The sequence below is a fragment of the Nerophis ophidion genome, linkage group LG09 (genome assembly GCF_033978795.1).
Source record: "Nerophis ophidion isolate RoL-2023_Sa linkage group LG09, RoL_Noph_v1.0, whole genome shotgun sequence".
Taxonomy (NCBI): domain Eukaryota; kingdom Metazoa; phylum Chordata; class Actinopteri; order Syngnathiformes; family Syngnathidae; genus Nerophis; species Nerophis ophidion.
In genome coordinates this window covers 39,118,683-39,127,989 of record NC_084619.1, presented here as the reverse complement: position 1 = coordinate 39,127,989, position 9,307 = coordinate 39,118,683, and the positions used below count along the sequence as shown (strand labels likewise).

Below are 9,307 nucleotides of genomic sequence, written 5' to 3'. Positions count from 1 at the left end.
ATCTTACGTATCCCTTGGCATACAATCAAGTACCCCCAGGGGTACACGTACCCCCATTTGAGAACCACTTCTCTATACCGGCAATGCACTGTTTGGAAATATTTTTTAAAAATCAGACTCCCTCTATACATCGTTACAGCCTCCATGCAAAATAATAGAAGAATATCAGCACTAATCATTCCACTTACAGAAGAAAATAAAAAAATTACACCCTTAAAACTTGTTTACCATCCCATTGTTGTATTTATTCATCAAAATTGTTACTTGTCAAAAATATATATTTTTGTATTAAATTGTTATTGCTTTGTTTGAAAAAAATAAAATACATTAAAAAAAAGATTCACGCTGGTAAACAGACTTGTTTAGGGTTATTATTTGATGGTCAATGAGTGGGTTCATGCTGACATCCAGTAGGGGGCGACATGCACCAGCTTTGTTTCCTGCAAAGTCCAAGGAAGATCAGGCTTCATCCTATTGGCTATTTTGTCTGCGCGAGGTAAGAGATTAAGGAAACAAACATTGACAAGCCAAATAATAAGAAGAGTTTAAATCCGGAGCAGCTACATACGTACAGGTAAGTGCAATTTGCCGAATTATGTCAACATGTTTCTACGGTTAAACATATACAATAGACAATATAGTAAACATGTACATTTTCATATTTCTTGACAGAAACCGAATTTGTCTATTTTTCATTGCTCATTGACGGTTAGATAGACAACAGCTCCTTAACAACTTGTAAGCACAATACCAATGGCGCGCAATTTGCAAAATGCGCAACCGCATTTTGCAAATTTAATGTCAAATCAAATCAAATCAAATCAAATGTTTATTGGATTCATCATTATACAGTGTACATCCACGACAGAACTACTGAGTAAACTACTACCACATCTTGGTTTACTATTTATAAAATATAATAATGTAGGGTTACCTGGAACTTGAAATAGCCACCCGGCCTGAATACACACTTGGTAGTAGTTTAGTCAGTAGTTTAGTCGTGGATGTACACTGTATAGTGATGAATCCAATAAACATTTGATTTGATTTGACATTAAATTTGCAAAATGCAGTTGCGCATTTTGTAAATTGCGCGCCATTGGTATTGTGCTTACAACACACTGCTGTGTAAATACTACTAGGCCAATACTCCCCTCCAGCAATCCCTGTCTTCACTGTTTTAAAGTGTTCATACTCCCCATGTAACCCTTAAAGGCCTGCTGAAACCCACTACTACCCACCACGCAGTCTGATAGTTTATATATCAATGATGAAATATTAACATTGCAACACATGCCAATACGGCCTTTTTAGTTTACTAAATTACAATTTAAAATTTCCCGGGAGTTTCGTCTTTGAAACGTCGTATATTGATGTGTACGCAAGACGTCACAGGTTTTTAGGAAGTATGAGCGCTGCGCACACGCACAGCTAAATGTCGTCTGCATAATTATACAGTTTTTTGGACATCTGTGTTGCTAAATCTTTTGCAATTTGTTCAATTAATATTGGAGAAGTCACAGTAGAAAGATGGAGTTGGGAAGCTTTAGCCTTTAGCCACACAAACACACGGTGATTCCTTGTTTAAAATTCTTGGAGGTGAAACTTTACTATGGATCAGAGTGCGGTCAAGCGAACATGAATCACGACGGAATGTCAACCAGCAGGTTTCGGTGAGAAAATTGTGGTAAAAATTCGCTTCTTACCGGATATCAGCTGAGCTTGTGCCGTCCATAGCTGCCGTCGACTCCCCTGAGACACTGCGTGTCAACACACCCGTGGACACACCTCTGACTATCAGGTACTATTAAACTCACTAAAACACCAGCATCACAATAGAAAGAAAAGGGATTTCCCAGAATTATCCTAGTAAATGTGTCTAAAAACATCGGAATCCGTCCCAATGCAATCACGTTTTTTTTTTTTTTTCCTAGTCCGTTGCTATCAATATCCTCAAACACAAATCTTTCATCCTCGCTCAAATTAATGGGGAAATTGTCGTTTTCTCGGTTTTTGTTGGAGGCTCCCATTAAAAACAATGTGAATATGTGAGGAGCCATCAAACATGTGACATCGTCTGCGACTTCCGGTAGAGGCAGGGCATTTCTCTTAGCACCGAAAGTTGCGAACTTTATCGTGGATGTTCTCTACTAAATCCTTTCAGCAAAAATATGGCAATATCGCGAAATGATCAAGTATGACACATAGAATGAACCTGCTATCCCCGTTTGAATAAGAAAATCTCATTTCGGTATGCCTTTAATAATGTTAATAATATCGTAGCTTGTATCGCAAAAACATTTGAATATGGTGGTTAATAAAGCCAATTGACACTGAGCAGGATTGGTTGGCGTTCATCTCACTCCGAAGTTATCTTCAACTTCGTTTCGAAATTAGTATTAGTAAATAAAATAAAATCCTTTTTTAGTTTTTTTACACTTTTATATCCTGCTCTTTTCAAGTTGTATTGAACCATTTTCAGTTATTCCAGAGTACAATCAATATATATATTTTTTAAATATAAATTTATTTGTATTTATTTATTTTAACCATAATGACTATTAATAGGGGGCAGCAAGGTGGAACAGGGGTTAGTGCGTCTGCCTCACATTACGAAGGTTCTCAGTAGTCCTGGGTTCAATCCCCAGCTCGGGATCTTTCTGTGTGGAGTTTGCATGTTCTCCCCGTGACTGAGTGGGTTCCCTCCGGGTACTCCGGCTTCCTCCCACTTCCAAAGACATGCACCTGGGGATAGGTTGATTGGCAACACTAAATTGGCCTTATTGTGTGAATCTGAGTTTTAATGTTGTCTGTCTATCTGTGTTGGCCCTGCAATGAGGTGGCGACTTGTCCAGGGTGTAGCCCACCTTCCGCCCGATTGTAGCTGAGATAGACACCAGCGCCCACCGCGACCCCAAAGAGAATAAGCGGTAGAAAAATGGATGGATGGATGGATGGACTATTAATAGGTCTTGTGGTAAAACTAGTTGGTGTGGAAATACAAATTACTCTGAGATGGGCGGGGCTAAGGGGGAAGGAGTATATTTATAGCTAGAATTTAACATTTATTTACACATATACACACGCTCCTCTTCTCATTGTTGTATTTGAAAGTGCAATGCTTTGCAGCCAGTAGCACAGGCTTTGAAGAAGCATAGGTATGGGCAGCATCTGTGAAATTTAATTTGCAGTAAAGGAGTGACTTTAGGGTTGAATTGTCCATCCTCGTTCTATTCTCTGTCACTATCTTTCTAACCATACTGAACAATCTCTCTAATGATGCATTGCTGTGTGGCATGCACAAAAGTGCCTTCATCAAATGCACCAGAGAATGGAATCTTCCATCTCTCCCTAACATACCCTTTGCCCTTCGAGCTGTCCTGGATGACCTGAAATTCTTGTTTCCACTCATTTTGGAACTTGCAAGCATACTTATTTTTCTTACTCGTCGTCGCCATGTCTCGTCTTCGTTCTTCTGCTTCTTGTCTGTTATGTCTTTGGACATTACTACTTGCCGTAGTTTTGAAGCAATGCATGATGGGAATCCGGATGTTGTGTGTCTGTGTATTAACGTGCCGGCAGGAATAAACACACGCTGAGAAAAAGCTCAATGCCTGTTTATTTTAGGGGTTATAGATAATTCTATGGATAATGGCGACATATATAATAGTCTCCTTCTTGTTGTGTGTGCAGTTGTGCACTGAGGTCCAAAAGCCGTAGATGTTATAACGTGACTGGCCCGGCCCGCTGTTTATAAGGTGGAAAAGCGGACGTGACGACAGCCTGTCCTCACTCAGGTTCGGCTGGAAATCGGGACAAATTTGGCAGAATGGTTGTCCCAGGAGATTTTCGGGACAGGCACTGAGATTCGTGAGTCTCCCTGAAAATTTTGGAGGGTTGGCAAGTATGGTCATATCATTAGGTACACCTGCACACTCGCCGATACATCAGAATACAGTAGCTGCATTAAAAAAAGTTGCTTTTGGCAAAATTTACATTATTGCATGTTGTACGTTGCTATTACGTACATCCCAAGATTATATGGAAATCAATCAATGTTTACTTATATAGCCCTAAATCACTAGTGTCTCAAAGGGCTGCACAAACCACTACGACATCCTCGGTAGGCCCACATAAGGGCAAGGAAAACTCACACGTCGGTGACAATGACCCAGTGGGACGTCGGTGACTATGATGACTATGAGAACCTTGGAGAGGAGGAAAGCAATGGATGTCGAGCGGGTCTAACATGATACTGTGAGAGTTCAATCCATAATGGATCCAACACAGTCGCGAGAGTCCATTCCAAAGCGGATCCACCACAGCAGCGAGAGTCCCGTTCACAGCGGAGCCAGCAGGAAACCATCCCAAGCGGCGGCGGATCAGCAGCGCAGAGATGTCCCCAGCCGATACAGAGGCAAGCAGTACATGGCCACCGGATCGGACCGGACCCGGACCGGACCCGGACCGGACCCCCTCCACAAGGGAGAGTGGGACATAGGAGAAAAATACTTATCATACCAAGGTGTTCTGGGTATATAAAACATGTGCAAACTTGACAGCATATGCAAAGCTGATCTATTACACGTGTCCAAAGTGGATCATGTTTCTAAAGTGAGAAGAATAAGGTGTGCAATCCATTTTGCGTTTCTCTTTATTAATATGCAGAATAAATGGCCCACAATACTGGAAGGGGAAGATGGAAATATATTATACAGCAGCTGCAATGTGATTTCTCAACACATCACTGTTTTGCGACCAATATTTAGCATTTTATTTAGCTCATCTGAAAAGTAAGTGCAAACTGACAGTTATACACATGGCTGCGGAATCGGTGCTAGCGCGGCAAAGACAGATGAGGAACAAGGACTTCTACGTGTGTGTGACACTGTCAACATAATTGGACAGTCAGAAATAAAATATGAATAGACATATTGTCTATTCAGCAAAATATTTTAGTAATTTTATAGCTGCATGCTGTGTGATTCAAAGAAATAACTAAAACCTATATAATGTATTTTGGTGTCTGGTGGAGGTTTTTTTTCAATGGCAAATGTTTATTAATTCATAATATATTTTATTAACATATGACAAGCGGTAAGGTTCTATATGCAAAAACTTTTAAGTGTGCATTTTTTTGTGTTCTGAGCACAAAAAGTACAGCCTCTCTCCCAATGCAGAATCCCGTGAAAAGAATGCATCCATAACAATATGCATGTTCACATCTAAATGCATACATTTTATGATTTAATACTTGGACATTGTTTAGCATGCAACTTTGTAACAACATGCAGCAGTTAAAAAAGACACATTTCAACATAGTTCACTTTTGAAAAAAAAAAAATTGATTTTTAGTTCTGAATATGAACACGTAAACAGATTAGGGTGAGTAGAAAATCTATAAAATCTATTTTACAGGGAGTAGTGGGGGTCACATTGAGCCACAGAGTTGCTCACTCTGCCACAGTTTGAAAACCTCTTTCTGTGGCCCGAATCAACATTTTGGACGTTGCCCATAGGGCTGGGCGATATATCAATACACTCAATATATCGCGCTATTGTCTCTGTGCGATATAGAAAATTACTATATTGTGATATTCGAGTATAAGTTCTCATGCGGTTGCTTTTAGCTGCGGGCATTACACTACAGGCTCTTCTCACTCTTTGTGTCTCCTTCTCACAGACAGTAAGCACACCTTCTTACGCATGTCACATACTGTCACGTCATACATCACATGTGTATAAGCCCTCGCGGAGCAGAGAGGTAGCAGACTAAGTAACGTTAGCTGTGATGCTAGCGAAGCCGAGCAAGTGGTAATACGAGAGAAAGAAGGTGCGAATCTAGTAACAAATGAAAGAAGAATTAATTCCCGAGAAAAACAGCAAGGGGTCCATCGTCTGCCGGTGGTTCGGCTTCAAGCGGGAATATGTCAAACAGACAACTTTAATTTGTCAAGTGTGGGGCACAAGCATTGCTACCAAAAGTAGCATTACTGCTAATATGTACCATCATATTAGCAGGTCTCAAACATGCGGCCCGCGACACGTTATTATGCGGCCCGCGCTTCGATATGACAATTTAATGTTAGGGCGGCCCGCGAGTTTAATATGAACGGCGCTTGTTAGGACATGCTTGATAGGTCATGTTTGCCAACGTCCCAAGTTTTCCTCGGGAGATCCCTCAATCAAATAAAGGCCACTAATTCTCTCGAAGCCCCTGTCAATATTTACCAGATCAACAATAATCAGGGAGTGCCATACTGGCACTGTCTTTAGCGCCCCCTACATCCTGAACTGACAGCGTGCAAGCCCAGTTGTTTGTTGCATTTGGCCGTGTGAGACGCATGTGTGTTGTTGCAAGATATATTTGATCAACAGCTACACACGTCACACTAAGGGTGGCCGTAAAAAAACTTTTAACACTGTTACAAATATGTGCCAGACTGTGAAGCCACACCAAACAAGAATGACAACCACAATTCGGGAGAATTTACGCACCCTAACACAACTTGAACACAATAGAACAAATACCCAGAACACCTTGCAGGGCTACAATATACACCCCCCCGCTACCACCAACCCCCCACGCTCCCACCCTTCCTACTTGCGTCGGTTGAGGTATTGTATATTGTAGCCCTGCAAGGTGTTCTGGGTATTTGTTCTCTTGTGTTTAAGTTGTGTTAGGGTGCGTAAATCCTCCCAAAAAGGGTTTGTCATTCTTGTTTGTTGTCGGTTCACAGTGTGGTGCATATTTGTAACAGTTTTAAAGTTGTTTGTACGGCACTCTTAGTGAGACCTGTATGGCTGTTGAACAAGTACGTATTGCAGCCACTCACATTGTTCTGCACAAGTCTCACACAACATGATACAGAGCCGGTACATTGGTTGTGAGATATAAAAGTGTGCGCGATGATATGCAGTGGAGCAGTAGTCTTCTTCGATGATATGCAGTGGAGCAGTAGTCTTCTTTTGCGGGTGCGGGTGCGCGCAGTTGGACCCCGGGAGGTACTTGAAAGTACAGTGACATTTATTTTAAAAAATTCTAAAAAACAGCAGCAATTCATAAATCCTTTATACATATGTTTATTGAATAACACTTCAATGAAGTATGAATGTAAGTTCATAAACTATGGAAGAATAATACAACAATCCAACATTCAGTGATGTTAAAGATTTCTTTTTTTGTGAAGAAATGTTTAGAATAAAGTTGATGAATCCAGATGGATCTCTATTACAATCCCCAAAGATGGCACTTTAAGTTGATGATTACTTCTATGTGTAGAAATCTTTATTTATAATTGAATCACTTGTTTATTTTTCAACAAGTTTTTTAGTTATTTTTATATCTTTTTTTCCAAATAGTTCAAGAAAGACCACTACAAATGAGCAATATTTTGCACTGTTATACAATTTAATACATCAGAAACTGATGACATAGTGCTGTATTTTACTTCTTTATCGCTTTTTTTCAACCAAAAATGCTTTGCTCTGATTAGGGGGTACTTGAATAAAAAAATGTTCACAGGGGGTAAAAATGTTGAGAACCACTGTTGTAGAGGACATTAAAGGCAGTGCAGTCACGGCAGCCCTTAATAATGTCGGCCAGGTGAAAATTGGGACAAATTCGGGAGAATGGTTACACCGGGAGATTGTCGGGAGGTGCATTGAAATTCAGGAGTCTCCCGGAAAAATCGGGAGGATTGGCAAGTCTGTTGCTAGGGCAGGAAGGTGAAATTATTAAAAAGTGCATGTTAGATGTTTTAAGAAAGCTTTTCTCGCGGCCCAGCCTCACCCAGTTTCTGCTTCCAGTGGCCCCCAGGTAAATTGAGTTTGAGACCCCTGTTATAGAGTATCTCATTCACCATTTGGTTGGGAGCAGTTAACGGGTTATGTTGAAAAGCTCATACCAGCATTCTTCCCTGCTTGGCACTCAGCATCAAGGGTTGGAATTGGGGGTTAAATCACCAAAATTGTTTCTCGGCCACTGCTGCTCACTGCTCTCCTCACCTCCCAGGGGGTAAACAAGGGGATGGGTCAAATGCAGAGGACAAATTTCACCACACCTAGTGTTGGTGTGACAATCATGGATACTTTAACTTAATGTAGTACTTTAGTTAGTATAGTAGAAGTTTTCAATATTTGGGCTAATCAGAAGTCTAGATAACGATTCGGAGAGAGTAGGACAGACACAATTAAATGCTTTAAATGATACTGGTGTTATTTAAACATGTACAGTGCAACAACTAGTGGACAGACAATAATAGGAATGGCCATTCAAAACAAAAGAAAAAAACAGAAAGGAAGGTAATTCATAAAAAGTAATATCAAACGTTTTTCAAGTTTATAGGAGCCATATGAGACTGATTGCAGTCCATATGTGCATTCGCAGTTCATACAGCCACACGGGTTGGGGTTGTGGATATGGCCCTGATGGTCGGCACCTATACGTTTACAATTAGTTGAAAATGTTGGACGGTTGTTTTTACAATGTGCAGGCAAACGACAACTTTAAAACATACCGGCTTCAGATGTCCCCAGGCCTAGCCGAGTAGTCACAAGAATGATCTCTGGGATCACTAGCGCCCTCTACCACCAGGAGGTGAGCCTCACCCAGTGCGTCTACGCAGCCGTTTTATGATTGCCCAGCACAAGAAATACGTTACACACATAGAGTTGTTGACAAAATACACTGTACATTATATACCTCAGCTAACTAAACTATGGAAATGTATAATTTTTTTTTTTATAGCAATATGGTCTCACTGCACAGCAGCCAGCAGTTAACCGAGTCATTGCGCAATCCATGGCGAGGCTCAACTTGCTGGTGACTCACCGCAAGTCTCTTCTCAGTATTTGAACGCCAAATGTGAAAATTCAGCGATTTTGAATACAAATAATCTAAAACTGGTGAAGTTAAATCGGAAATAACTTTGTAGTATAATCACTGGATACATATAACAATTTAATTATATTTTTTTCTTTTTAAATTTTTTTTCTTTCCATGATGGCACGTGAGGCCCCACCTCAACTTCCTCCCCTGACTGCACGTCACTGATGTTATCAATATATAAATCTACTTAACCTCTCCTCCACACATCATCACCCTCACTTGTGTAAACTACAACTTTTCTGAACTGTAAAATGCAGTGGAAACACAAACTACACACTTCTACAGGACCCTATAGATCCAGGAAACAGAGGTTCCAAGAACCAATGGAAAAGGGCCTATTGAATGTATATTTTATCATAACAACAACATGACTGAAAATTTTTTGTTGCTTCTCTGGGACTGCGCGTACATGTTGAT

At 40.5% G+C, this 9,307-nt stretch overlaps 1 protein-coding gene across 4 annotated transcripts in view; it reads left to right on the top strand.

Annotated features, from left to right (window-relative positions):
- The first annotated feature begins 460 nt into the window (after positions 1 to 460).
- asrgl1 (asparaginase and isoaspartyl peptidase 1) overlaps positions 461 to 9,307 on the top strand; it is a 49,007-nt gene continuing 40,160 nt past the window's right edge. Inside the window, exons 1-2 of one of the 4 annotated variants that reach the window (XM_061910981.1) lie at positions 515 to 574; positions 1,738 to 1,801. The gene's annotated coding sequence lies outside the window, so the exon portion shown is untranslated. Of the gene's footprint in view, positions 575 to 1,737; positions 1,802 to 3,693; positions 3,871 to 9,307 lie in introns of those variants that run through there. The other 3 variants (XM_061910977.1, XM_061910978.1, XM_061910980.1) reach the window with 3 other exon arrangements.